The sequence below is a fragment of the Vombatus ursinus genome, unplaced genomic scaffold (genome assembly GCF_900497805.2).
Source record: "Vombatus ursinus unplaced genomic scaffold, bare-nosed wombat genome assembly UNPS02014830.1, whole genome shotgun sequence".
In the NCBI taxonomy this organism is placed as follows: domain Eukaryota; kingdom Metazoa; phylum Chordata; class Mammalia; order Diprotodontia; family Vombatidae; genus Vombatus; species Vombatus ursinus.
In genome coordinates, this window is record NW_020954608.1 from 44,469,123 (window position 1) to 44,484,057 (window position 14,935).

Consider the following 14,935-nt stretch of genomic DNA (forward strand, 5'->3'; position numbering starts at 1 on the left):
TTGTGATTCTGGAGTCCCAGCACCCCTGAACCCCCAAACCTCAACATTTTGGTGGCCCATACAGGGAAACTGCCTAACCCCAAGTTCTTCTCCAGTCAAGACTGGAAGGCATGTAATCCCCACCCTGCCTCCTTTCTTGCTGTGCAGTTGGGGTCACTTGCCAAGCACCAAGGCTTGGAGGTGATTTTCGGGCAGACAGTTACCAGGTTGTCTTGCACTCAGCCTGACCCTCCCAGGCTCTCAGTCCACTGGGTTGGTTTGAGGCCATGGTCCTGGGTACAACTTCCATGGCATAGAGGACAAGGACAGAAGACCTATCTGGAAGTGTATGCCCAATTCTGTCAGTTCTCTCAGCACTAGGGAACTGGGGAAAACTGCAGTTGCTTTTTGGTTCCCTGAGGCTTACTTACTACCTTCCTTCTACACACCTGAATTCTCCTTCATAGAAGTTGCAGGGAAAAGTTAGAGCAGCTAAAATATTTTGGCAGATTCTGGAGGTTTTGTGATTGATCATTAAGGAGTTTTGAAACATTTCCTTACAACCCTTCCCTTGAGTCAAGAGGGTATCTGTTAACCCCTCTCATAGGAGAAGACAGTTCACTCTTTACCCCTCACCTTTTATTTTACCCTCCCCTACCTGGGAAAGGAAGAGGGGGGGCATCAGCTATAGCATGAGCCCCACTGACAATGGCCTTGGGTCCTGGGGCAACCTTTGCCTGGAAGCATCACCCAGGTTCAGCACATCCTGCTCAAGGTAAAGAAGCTAGCCTGTGAACTTGGGTAAGCAAACTCTTCTTAAAGTTGTAGTTTCAACTGTTAATGATGAGATGTTGATTCTCTGTGTAAAGTAATTTGGAAATGCATTTAACAAAACTGAAGTCACCTGATTGGTAATGGATTTTTTTCACATTTCAAATTGGTGAACATTTTTTATCAGTTATGTCAAGCAACTTTTCATAATTTGGTTACAACTAAAATAATTTGGCTATTGTTGTTTATTGTTTTAATGTGTAAACTAGCCAAAAAGTTTGTTTGGGTTATGTTTGGCTTGCTGAGAATATGCAAATGTGTAGAAATCTCTAATGATCGGCTTTTTACACCAGGACAAATTTAAGTTTCAGATATAAATCCTGGAAAAGTTTTTCCTAAGCTGTGATTCATGAAACTTGCTGTTTGAGGTAAAAGCTCCTAGGATTTTATTTTGAGTTGTCTGATGGATCATAATCCATTGATAATCAATCCACCATCTGAGAGAAATGCCACAACAAGATACTCAGAAAATGTGATACTGGTGTGAAGTCAGCATCAGAAAAAGCTGAGAGGACAATTTTAGCCTCAGTCTAAGATGGGATTCTCCTGGCTCAGTTTCCCCATTATGTTCCTTTGAAAAGGAATGTTAACCACCTGGCTCTTCCTGAGTCTGACTATGAGGTGGATTTGATACTGCATGGTTGGAAAACTGAGTTATCTGAAACCAAACAGAGCTAAGGATGTTTTATTCTGTCATTTGGGTCCTGCAGTCTTTTCTGTCAGATTTTTCCAGACTACAGGCCATTCACCTACAGTTGATAGCAAACATCAGGTTCCAGTCAATGTCTCCACATTGTTCCCTGGATGCAGCCTGGTTCCAGTCAACCTCCTCTTTAGGACTCCCTTGAGGCAGGGACAGCTCTATGCCCCTTGCCAGCAGGAAGCAGTTTCAGAAGCCAAGACCTTCTCCCCTTACCCCTAAATAATTTAGATTCCATTTGTTTGGGGAGGGAATGATGAGGATGGGATCTAGACCCCAAAAAGGAAAAACCCTGCACTTTCCTACATGGGCAAATCTCTGGGGTTTGCCTGAGGCTATAATCTCATCAACTGGCCTTTTGTTATTGCCTAGGCCCAACCTCCCAATTCTCTGTTACCCTTAACCTAGCCTAGCCCTCCATTGTCTTACCTCCCTATGGCCCCAGACCACTTCCCACCCTTAATCCTATCTAGGCTCCTTTCTCACTTGGCCACAGGTGGTCCAGGTCCCTGGAGTTCTATTACCTCATAGACTACTTGGCCACTCCTAGATCCCTCCCATAGTCTTTTTGTATATAAGATCCATTAAGACACTCAGATTCTTATAATCTAGCCAAATGCTCAGATTCCTAAAATCTAGCCACTACTCAGATTCTTATAATCTAGCTAATAGCTCACTAATGTTCAGACTTCTTAAAAGTCTGGTCAATATGGCAGATGTTCTAATAAACCTTGTCTTTGACTGAAAAAAAAAAGAATCTCCATTACTTAAATACCTAGGACTATATTTAACAACTAGCCCATATAGAGTTGAGCTTGCTTGGTCATAGAGGAAGATGATGAGGAATTAAAAAAGAAGATTTTTTTCTAATTGAGAATAAAGGAACAGAATCAATAATTACCCTTTCTATAATTTTCCTCTTTGTTAATTTAGCATATTTTCATATCTTTACTTTGCTTGATAATAAAATCCTTTAAATATCAACAACAAAGTCAAGATAGCAGATTAGAGGCAGCAACCCAGCCAAACTCTTCAAACATTCCTTTCTAAAAAACTTTAAAATTACAACTCAAAATTTTTGGCATGGCACAGCCACCAAAAGGTGAGGATGACACATTTTTCCAGCCCAAGAAAACTCAGGAGGTCAGCAAAAAAAAAAGTCTGTGAAACCTGAACGTACATGGTAATAGTACCAGCAAATTAGGCCTTGGAAGCAGATGTGATAACAACAGTAGCAGCTTCAGGAGCTCTCAGCCCAAAGAAAGTAAGGGCTTTGTACAATTGATCAGAAAAAAATTACAGAGTCTTTCCTGGCACTAGGTGCAGCTGGAGCCGATTGGCAACTTTGTTTCTCATATGCAGTTCTGGGTTTCTGTTCCAAGGCAGAGAGGAATGAGAGGAAATATTTTCATAACTCACAAGGAAGCAGAGGGCCTGACCACTTGTGGCTGAAGGAAAGTAGAAGACCTAGGCACAGCTCCAGGGTCAAGAGAAACACTAGTTCTTGAAGCTACAGGGGATTAGGGTCCTTCCTGGGTAAACACCAGAGTGCACACCACAGGAAAGCAGTCACCTCTACCCAGATCACACTACATTGGAAGCACAAAAAACTTGCACACTCCCATTATTAGCTCTTAAAACAGCAGCATTAAAAAGCCTGAAGCTTAGAACAGTGCCTCCCAATACCCAGGTGAGCAAAACTCAACTTTAACATAAAGTTCAGTCAAGAAATAGACTGGAAAAGGAGCAAACAACAACAATAAAAAGAACTTGACTATAAAAAGCTATTATAGTGGCAGGGAAGACAAAGACAGAAACTCAGAAAGAGACAACAATGTATGAACCCTTACAACCAAAGCCTCAAAGGAAAATGATAATTAGATGTAAGTCCAAAGAGAATTCCTAGAAGAGTTAAAGAAAGAGATGGCTGACAGAGGAAATTTCATATAGAAATGAGAATAATGTAAGAATATCATGGAAAAAAAAAAGAATTAACAGCTTGGTAAAAGAGACAGAAATGATACTAAAGAAAAAAGCACCTTAAATTGGCCTAATGGTAAAAGAGGCATTAAAAATTCAGGGAAGAAAAGAACTCCTTAAAAAGCAGAATAGCATAAATGAAAAAGTAGGTAAAACATTAGCTAAAGAAAACAGTTACTCAAAAATTCAAATTAAGCAAGGGAAAGCTAATGCTCCATGAGACATTAACAAACAATAAAACAGGGGGCAGAGTCAAGATGGTGGAGTAAAAGGAGTGACTTGCTTGAGCTCTCCCCCAAACACCTCTAAATACCTATAAAAATAGCTCTAAACAAATTCCAGAGCAGCAGAACCCACAAAAAGGCAGAGTGAAACAAATTTCAAGCCCAAGACAACCTGGATGGTTGATTGGAAAGGTCTATTGCTCCAGGCTAGGAAAGAAGGGCAGTTCAGCATGGGCTCACAGGCAAAGACCAGAACTCAGTGAACCTGGGGCAGGCCTCAGGGGACTGAATCATGTGCAACTGTGGTGCTTTCCAGACTTCTCAATCCACAAATGCCAAAGACAACTTAGAAGGTCAGTAGGAAAGGTCTGTGACCCTGGTGAGAGAGAAGTTTGGTTGCAGCCTCAGTCCTGGAGCAGCCCTGGGTTGGTGGCTGTTTCCAGAGCTGTGGCCCACAGACAGAGGGGGAATCGAGTGACAGATCAGAGAAAGATTGCAAGGATCTCTTGGCTGGTGCTGAGGCAGTAATCTCTTGCTTTGCCCACACTTGGATCTGGGTCACAGTTCTGGGTGGCAGTTCTGGGCTGAGGAAGAGTACTGGCATGGTGCAGTTTGTAGTGGCTGTGGAGGGGGAATCCTCCTCATAGTTCCAAGGCAGAAAAGAGTGCTTGTGGTAACTCATAGACCAGAGCATATGCCAGGAAAGGAGTAAACACCCCACCCTTGATCATACCACTTTGGATGAACTGAAAATTTACAGGTCCTTAGAAGTATCTCTGAAAATAGCTGCACAAAACTCCCAAAACTTGGGACAGTACATTCTCCACACTGGAAGCAAGTCCCTGCCTTAACAATTAAGTAACTGGGTATATTAGATAGAGTTCAGGCCTTGGAGTCAGGAGGACCTAAGTTCAGATCCAGCCTGAGACACATGACCTTTACTAGCCGTGTGACCCTGGGCTAGTCACTTTACCCCGAAGACCTCACTAAAAGGTAAAAAAAAAAAGTTAAGTAATTGACTGGGAACATGAGCAAACTGCACAAAAAAGTCAGATTATAGAATCTTTCTATCGTGAACAAAGAAGATCAAAACATACAACCAGAGGAGGACAACTAAGTCAAAGCTCCTACATCCAAAGCCTCCAAAAAAAATATGAATCAATCCCAGGCCATGCAAAAGCTCAAAAAGTAGTTTGAGAAACAAGTAAGAGAAGTAGAGAAAAAACTGGGAAGAGAAATGAGAGTGATGTAAGAAAATCACAAAAAGCAAGTCAACAGCTTGCTAAAGGAGACCCCAAAAATACTGAAGAAAATAACACCTTAAAAATAGCCTAACCCAAATGGCAAAAGATGTTCAAAAAGCCAATGAGGAGAAGAATGCCCTAAAAAGCAAAATTGGCCAAATGGAAAAGGATGTCCAAAAGCTTACTGAAGAAAATACTTCCTTAAAAATTAGAATGAAGCAATTGGAAACTAGTGACTTTATGAGAAATCAAGACATTGTAAAACAAACCTAAAAGAATGAAGAAAGTAAGAAACAATGTGAAATACCTCATTGGAAAAGCAACTCACCTGGAAAATAGATCCAAGAGAGAGAATTTAAAAATTATTGGACTATCTGAAAACCATGATCAAAAAGGATTTTGAGAAGCAAGTAAGAGAAGTAGAGGAAAAACTGGGAAGAAAAATGACAGTGATGCAAGAAAATCATGAAAAAAAACAAGTCAACAGTTTGCTAAAAGAGACCCCCAAAATACTGAAGAAAACAACACCTTAAAAATAGCCTACCTCAAATGGCAAAAGAGATCCAAAAAGCCAATGAAGAGAAGAATACCTTAAAAAGCAGAATTGGGCAAATGGAAAAGGAAGTCCAAAAGCTCACTGAAGAAAATTCTTCCTTAAAAATTACAATGGAGCAATTAGAAGCTAATGACTTTTTAGAACATGACTATTGTGGAAGTGTTCTGCATGACTACACAGGTATAACCTGTATCGAGTTGCTTGCCTTCTCAATGAGGGTGGGTGGGGAAGGAGGAAGGGAGAAAATTTGAAACCCAAAGTTTTAAAAACAAATGTTAAAAATTGTTTTCACATGCAACTGGGAATAAGATATACAGGCAATGGGATATAGAAATCTATCCTGCTCTACAGCAAAATAGAAGGGGTAGGGATAAAAAAAGGTTGGGGGTGAGATAGAAAGGAGGGCAGATTAGGGGAAGGGTATTCAGAATGCATGCCATCTTGGGGTGGAGGGAGGGGTGAGATGGGGAGAAAATTTGGAAGTGAATCTTGAAATTTAAAAATAAATTAATTAATAAAAAAGAAACAATAAAACAATCAAAAGAATGAAAAATAGAATAAAAATGTAAAATGACTTATCAGAAAAACAACTCACCTGGAAAAAAAGAATGAAGAGGTATAATTTAATTATTGAACTACCTGAAAGTCATGATCAAAAAAGGAGACTAGACATCATATTTAAAATATATGTATATAGGAAAACTGCCCTGATATCTTAGATTTAGATGTTAAAATAAAAATTGAAAGAATTAATTGATCATATCATAAAAATGATTTCAGAATGAAAACTTTCAAAATATTACAGCCAAATTCCAGAGCTCTTATGTCAAGGAAAAATTATTGCAAGCGTCAGACATAAACAATTCCTGTATCATGGATGCATAGTCAGGATTATGTAATATTTAGCAACTTCCACCATAAAGGAGCAGTAGGCTTGGAATATTACATTCTAGAAGACAAAGGAGCTAGGATTACAACCAAGAGTAATGTATCTGGCAAAACCAAGTATTATCCTTTGGGGTAATAAATTGGCATTTAATTAAATGAAGTAAGTCCAGCAACCCTTGATGAAAAGACCAGAGATGAATAGAAAATCTGACATTTAAACACAAGACTCAAAAGAAGCATAGAAAGGTAAACATGAAAGAGAAAACACAAGAGATTTAATAAGGTTAAACTTTTTAAATTACCATATGGGAAGATGGTACATATAACTCCTAAGAACTTTATCCTTATTAGGGAAGTTAGAAGTAGGCATAGACAGAGGGAATGGGTGTGAGTTGATTTGCTGAGATGATACAAAAAAATGAAGGGGTGAGAAAGAAGCATGCATTAGGAGAAGGGGAAATGGAGAGATAGAAAGGGGAAATGATCTCACATAAAAGAGGTGCATAATGAAGAACTTTTAGAGTGAAGGATAAAATGCGGGGGTGGTGAAGGCAGTGCTTGAACCTCATTTTTGTTGGAATTGGTTCAAAGTGGGACAGATATAGATCTACCTATTTATCTATCTACACACATACTTAGATACAGAAATTTATCTTACCTAGTAAGGAAATAGGAGTTGAAGGGTATAGAAAAGTGGAGGGAATTGATAAAAGAGAGAGAACATTAAGGGAGACAGTGGTCAGAAACAAAACAAACTCTGGAGGAGGGACAAGATAAAAAGATAGAGAAGGATAAACAGAAAAAGAAATGGAGGGAAATACAGTTAGTAATCATAAATATGAATATGAATGGGATGAGCTCACTTATAAAATGGAAGCAGATAACAGAATGAATCAGGAACTTGAATCCAACCATATATTGTTTACAAAAGACATACTTAAAACATAAAGACACATGAACAGAGTTGAAATAGGGAGATAAAAGTGAATTTATTATGCTTAAGCAGAAGCAAAAAAAGGCACTGGTAGCAATCATGATATCAGACAAAGCAAAAACAAAAATTGGCCTAATTAAAAGACAATCAAGGAAACTAAATTTTGATAAAAGATACCATAGATAATGAAGTGATGTAAAAAACACATGGCAACTTTCTCTGATAAATGTTTCTTTTCTCAAATACATAGAGAAGTGACATAAATTCATGAAAATAAGAGCCATCCTCCAGTTGGTAAATTGTCAAGGGATAGGAACAGGCAGCTTTCAGAAGAGAAAAATCAAAGCTATACATAATCAAATGAAAAAGTTCTCTAGAAGAAAGGCAAATTAAATCAACTCTGAGGTACCACCTCATACCTATAGAAATGACAAATACTGGAAGGGATAAGGAAAAATAGGTACACTAATGAACTGTTGGTGGAGTTGACCCAGAAATACCATTACTAGGATTGTACCCCAAAGAGATCGAATGAAAAGGACCTATGTGCAAAAAAATATTTCTAGCAACTCTTGTTGTGGTGGCAAACAATTGATAATTGATGAGATACTCATCAGTTGGGGAGTGGCTGAATAAGTTGTGGCACATGATTGAGATGGACTGCTATTGTGCTATAAAAAAATAATGAGGGCAGTGGTTTCAGAAAGACATTGGAAGACCTCTATAAATTGATGCAAAGTGAGGTGAAGAGAGCTAGAATAGAACTATATACAGTATCAACATTATTTTAATGGTGATCAACTGTGAAAAACATGACTAATTCTAAAGGACTGATGATGAAAATGTTATCCATCCCCAGAAAAAGAATTTCTGAGCTATGAGTATAAATTGAAGTACAGTTTTCTCACTTTATTTTTCCTGCTTTTTGTGATATGGTTAATGTGGAAATGTTTTGCATGCTTTTCACTCCCTAAGCTCTAAATCAGCACATGTATAAGTGCTATAATATTACTTGTCTTCTAAGTGGGTGGAGGAGAGGCAGGTGGGAAGGAGAGAATGTGGAACTCAAAAATGTTATAAATAAATGATTAATTTTTTTAAACTAAAGTGAACTAATCACAGTAGTGGTTTCTGCTGGGTCAAATATATTATTTATTTCTGGAAAAAAAGAAATAAGGTGAAAGGATAAAACAGACCCAAGGATCACAAAGGTACATTACCTATGTAAAAAGGATAATGTCCTTCTTTAGCAAAATTATCAATATATGTGATTCCCAGGGGTGTGAGTGGATTTTCCCCAATCCCATGTAGCATGTTTGCCATCATTACATATATCCACATGGATGAACCCGATTCATTTTTGCAAACTTAGAACACAAGAAGTTAGGGTTTTTTTTAGCATAATATACTTAATTATGCAGCTATATCTTTGTTTTGCCTGAATATATAATATTCATTAGCGTTTTAATTTGACTTTATTTTATTAGTTCAGCTAGAGACCAGATGTAGTCTCATAGATTATCAAATGCTGTATCCTGGAAAAAGAAATATTTCTGTTATTGAACCATTCTTAAAGTTTTTTTTTATTAAAGAATAATGCTTAATGCATGAACTATGAATGATACTTACCTGATTCTAATAGTATTGGTGATGTCTTATTTTCAGCTGAATGTTGATCAGTTGTGCAAGGAATGTAGGTAACCGTTGAGTTACCAAGAGTCTTAACATTTAATGATGTATCATGCTTGTAACTAGGATAAAATATTTGGAATACTAAAGTTATAAGGTATTCATAATTATATATACCCTCATCCTGTCATAGGTTCCCAAAGTGAGTGATACCACCCCCTGGGGAGTGCTAGAATGATCTGGGGGGGCGGTAGAATCTTTGGGTACAATTGTGGGGCATTAAATAAAAATAAGGGGGAGGTAGAAGCATAAAGAAAGAAGAAAATATAAGAAAATTTTGAAAAATCATTTATACATGTTTCATTTGTTGTGCAACAGAGTTAAATTTGTAGTGATTACATTATTTTCCAAATAAACACATAAAATTCAAGTTACAATTGATCAGTAGGCAAGTCTGCCAACAGGTCTTAACAAACAAGTGTTGGCAGGTGTTGTATGGTGCATTGTTGGGAATTGCAGCATGCATTGGCAGGAATATGTGCATGTAATGATATAATGACTTGTTTACAATACCTTACTGATACTATTCAGTTACATTACACAATATTGCATCATCAAAATTTCATTGCAGGAAAAATAAAAAATTTACAATAAATTATTAAATTTAAGATGCATGATTTTAAGAACATTTTATATATTTTTTGAAATGATGTAAATTTCATAAAACATTCAAGGGTTAATTAAAGAAAGTAGATTTCTGGAGAGGAAGGCACTGAGTAATTATTTTAAAAGGGGGCAGTAGGCCAAATAAGTTTGGGAACCTCTGCTGTAGACCAGTTTCATCTTGTATTATTCTCACTCCAATACACCTATACATTGAACTTTACTCTGCTTTCCTGTCTATCTTTTCGAGTTAGTGGGAGATGATGGACAAAGAATGCCCCTCAGAAATAGCAATATAGCTTTCCTCAAGTAATACTAGCAGCTAAAGGCTAAAGGAGACATGAAGTAAAGTTAAAGGGATGAAAAAAAATTATCTTCTGTATAATTTGTGTTTGTGTACCTTTACAGATTCACAGGTTAGTATAGGGATATGTTAGTTCCTATCTAAACATCAAATTGATCAGTCATTTAGCCATTGGTGGAACAAAGAAGTTGTCCTGTGCAGAGATCACAAATAACCAAAAGCTCTAAAACCCTAAAAAGAGAAGGGAAAGTAGATGGCACTTTCTCCAAAACATAATTTACTTCAAAGATGAGAAGGGGCATACAGAGTGAGAGATAGTATGACTGGTGTATATTTATGAAAGTAGCTCGACTCAATCAACACAGATTTATTAATTCATATTATGTATCAGATCTTAGGAGTAAAAGGCAAGAAAATAAAACAATCCCTGTATTCCAGGATACATGTTGAAAGGCAACATGTATACATGGTAGGCCAGCTAGGTGGCACAGTAGATAGAGTACTAGACCTGGAGTCAGGAAAACCTAAGTTCAAATTCAGCCTCAAACACTGTGTGACCCTGGGCAAGTCATTTAACCTCTGTTTGCCTCAGTTTTCTCATCATAAAATGGGAATAATAATAACATCTCCCTCCAAGAGTTGTGATGACCATATGGGATAATAATTGTAAAGTACTTAGCACAGTGCCTGGCATATAATAAACACTATTTAAGTGTTAACTATTACATATTATTATTATATAACTTTCTGTTTGTATGTTTATATATGCTGACATATACATATGAGTAATATATTATATCTAAGTATATATATTTATTTAAAGCATATGTATATATATAAATCAGATATAAGCACATATATAATATATATTATATACATTGTATATATATTATATATAGTGTGGGTGCATATATATATATATATATTATATATATATAAATTCAAGCTGCTATATATATATATGGGGGGGATAGAAATGAGGCAATAGCAGCTTGAATTTTATCAATTCTTGTCATCTCCCATACATACATGGGACTTCAATTCCTCAAATCAGATCTAAGTGAAGTACTGGAATAGCAATGAGGTAGTGGTGTACATATCTCTTACCATTCTTGTATGACTGCTAGAAAGTCTGCTATCATTAAACTCTGTAGTTAGATTAACTGAGGGTGTGGTTTTGTCTTAGGCCCTTAAAGCCCTAAACCAGATTTGCTCGGTCATCCTTCTTTCGCTATTGTGTATATTCTCATCCCATTCTTCTAAATGTAATATAACTTTTGAACAAATATTTCACTGACAGTAAGATATATCTATATCTATATAAAATATAAGTACACATATATACATATGTGTATATATGAATGTGTGTATGTATGTATGTACATGTATATATATGTATATTTGAATGCATCTGTTTATATTTAAGCACTACCATGTATTATAGGACATACAGTATTGATATTACATTTAAACTTTTACATCAGTCATCCCCACTTTTTCTAATCTTCAATTTCTCTCTGTCTCATGGACTCTTTTAAGTTGTCTTCAAACATGTATATATCTTTCCCATTCTAAAGCAAACAAACAAGTGAACAAGCAACAAACCCTACCATCTTTTTGATCTGTACTTCTGTTTCTCTTCCTTTTCTCAACCAAACTCCTAGAAGAAACTGTCTATATTTGTGGCTTTCATTTCCTTTTCTCTCATTTACTCCTCACCTCTTTCAGTCTATATTTGTATCTCATTCGTCAGCTTAATCGGTTCTGTCCAAAGAAAAACAATGATAACCTCATTACCCCTTTTTCAAATGGTTTATGTAATATTGAAATTAATTGCTCTTTAAATATTTGGTAGAATTTACATGTGATTCCATTTAGTGCTGTATTTTTGTTTTCCCATTGGGGAGTTCATTTATGTCTTGTTTAATTTCTTTTTCTAAGATATGGTTATTTAAGCATTATATTTCTTCTAATAATGAGAGAAATTTATATTTTGTAAATATTCATCTATTTAATTTAGATTGTCAATCTTGCTGGTATATATTTGGGCAAAATTGAGCCTAATAATTTATTGTATTTCTTCTTTATTAGTTGTGTATTTACATTTTTATTTTTGATACTAGTAAGTTGATTTGGCTCTTTTAATTAAAATTAGATAAAGGTTTATGTATTTTATTGCTTTTTCACCCCCAAAATTTCCATTTTATTTATTGTTTCAATAAGTTTTAACTTTTAATTTTGTTAATTTAACCATTCATTTTCAGAATTCCTATTTGATTGTTTAATTTGATGTTTTAATTTTTTTTTGCTTTCAAAGGTTTTTTGGGTGCATACTTAATTTGTTGATCTCTTTTATTAATATAAGTGAATAGAGACGTACATTTTTACTGTGCTGAACTAGCTGCATCCCATACATTTTGTTTTTTTATGTCATATTATTATTGTCATTTTAGAGAACTTATCAATTGTTTCTATGATTTGTTCCATGACCCATTATTCCTTTTTAATATATATTTCATTAATATTTCCAGATTTTTTGTAAATTTTTTGACATTCAATTTTTTAAAAAAATTAGCTAATTTTTTTTTCTGAAACCATCCTGCTTATCATTTCTTATGGCACAATAGTATTCCATCACAATCATATACAACAACTTGTTCATCCACTCCCCATTGATGGGCATCCCTTCAATTTCCAATTCTTTGCCACCACAAAAAGAGCTGCTATAGGTATTTTTGTACAAAAAGGGAATTTTTCTTATTTGTCCCATCTCTTTGGGATACAGAGCTAGTTGTGGTATTGCTGGGTCAAAGTTTAGGTATGGTTTTATGGCCCTTTGGACAGAATTGCATATTGACCTCCTGAATGATTGACTTACTTCACAACTCTACCAACAGTAAATTACTGTCCCAATTTTTCCAAACCCCCTTTAGCTAAATGCTAAATGTTGTATCTTATCATTTCAATTTACATTTCTCTAATCAGTAGTGATTTAGAGCATTTTTTTCATGTGACTATTGACAACTTTGATTTCTTCTGCAAACTGCCCATTCACAGTCTTTTATTTATCAATTGGGGAATGGCTCTTATTTTAATAAATTTGACTTCTTTCCCTATGGTATCTTTATGAGAGAAATTTGCTGAAAGAGTTTTCTCAGTTTTCCAGGTTATTCTAATTTTGACTGTATTGGTTGTGTTTATGAAAGAAAGAAACCCTTTTAATTCAACATAATCAAAATTATCTATTTTACTTTCCATGAGGCTCTTTATCACTTTTTTGGCTTTAAATTCTTCCCTTATCCATAGATATGGCAGGTAAAATTTTCCATGCTCCCCTAATTTGCTAATGATATCACCCTTTATGTCTAAATCATGGACCCATTTTGACTTTATTTTGATATAGAGTGTGAAATGTTGGTCTATATCTGGTCTTTGTCAAATTGCTTTCCAGTTTTCTCAGCATCTTTTGTCAAATAGTGAGTTCTTATCCTAAAAACTTTGATTTTTCGGTTTACCAAATACTAACTTACTATTGTCATTTACTATTATGTATTGTGTATCTAATGTATTCCACTGATCCACCACTCTATTTCTTAGCCAATACCAGATTGTTTTGATGATTACCTCTTGGTAGTACATTTTGGGATCTGGTAAAGCTAAGCCACCTTTCTTCCCTTTTAAAAATTGATTCCTTTGATAGCCTTGACCTTTTGTTCTTTCACATAAATTTTTTTATTAGTTCTTCTAGTTCTATATAATATGTTTTAGTAGTTTGATTGGTATGGCACTGAATAAGTAAGTTAATTTAGGTAGAATCATCATTGGTATTATATTGACTCAGGTTGCCCATGAGGAATAAATATTTTTCCAGTTGTTTAGATATTACTTCATTTGTGTAAAAAGTCTTTTGTAATTGTTTTTAGATTTCCCCTGGGTTTGTCTTCCTAGGAAGATGCCCAAGTATTTTATGTTGTCTGCAGTTATTTTAAATTTTATTATTTCTCTTTCTATCCTTTCCTGATGTGTTTTATTGTTGGTATATAGAAATGCTGATGATTTACTTGGGTTTAGTTTATATTCTGCAACTTCACAAAAGTTGTTAGTTGTTTCAATTAGTATTTTTATTGATTCTCTAGGGTTCTTTATGTATACTTTCTTACCACCTGCAAAGGGTGATATATTTGCTTCCTCATTGCTTATTTTTACTATTTCAATTTCCTTTCCTTGTCTTATTGCTACAGCTAGCATTAATAGCATGACATTGAATAGTAATGGTTATAATGGACATTCTTACTTACCAGTAGAATTTTATTGGGTGGGCTTTTAATTTATCCCTGTTACATATAATGCTTGCTCTTGGTTTTAGATAAATGCTACTTATAATTTTAAGAAAGACTACATTTATTCCTAAGCTTTTTAGTGGTTTTAGTAGGCATGGGTGTTGTATTATCTCAGAAGCTTTTTCTACATCTATTAAGATAATCATATGATTTGCTGTTTTTGTTATTGATATGATCAATAATGCTTATAGTTTTTTTTTCTTTTCTAATAATGAATCAGCCTTGCAATCTTGTTATAAATCCTACTTGGCCACAGTATATGATTTTATAATATATATTGCTATAACCTCCTTGCTACTGTTTTATTTTAAAATTTTATACTGATATTCATTAAGGAAATTGGCTTATAACTTTCTTTCTTTGTTTTTGCTCCCACTGGTTTAGGTATCAAAGCCTTGTTTGTATCATAGCAGGAATTTGGTAAGACTCCTACTTTGCCTATTTTTCAAATAGTTTATATAGTCTTGGGATTAATTGATTTTTTAAGATCTGGTAGAATTCACTTGTAAATCCATCTAGTACTGGAGATTCTTCCTTATGAAGCTCACTTATGGCTTGTTTTATTACTTTTTCCTAAGATTGAGTTATTTAATTATTTTCTTTCCTCTTCTGCTAATCTGGGCAGTTTTATGTTTCTTTAAATATTCCTTCATTTCACCTACA

At 35.2% G+C, this 14,935-nt stretch overlaps 1 pseudogene; it reads right to left on the reverse strand.

Annotated features, from left to right (window-relative positions):
* LOC114025233 overlaps nucleotides 1-14,935 on the reverse strand; it is a 69,505-nt pseudogene that overhangs the window by 34,758 nt on the left and 19,812 nt on the right.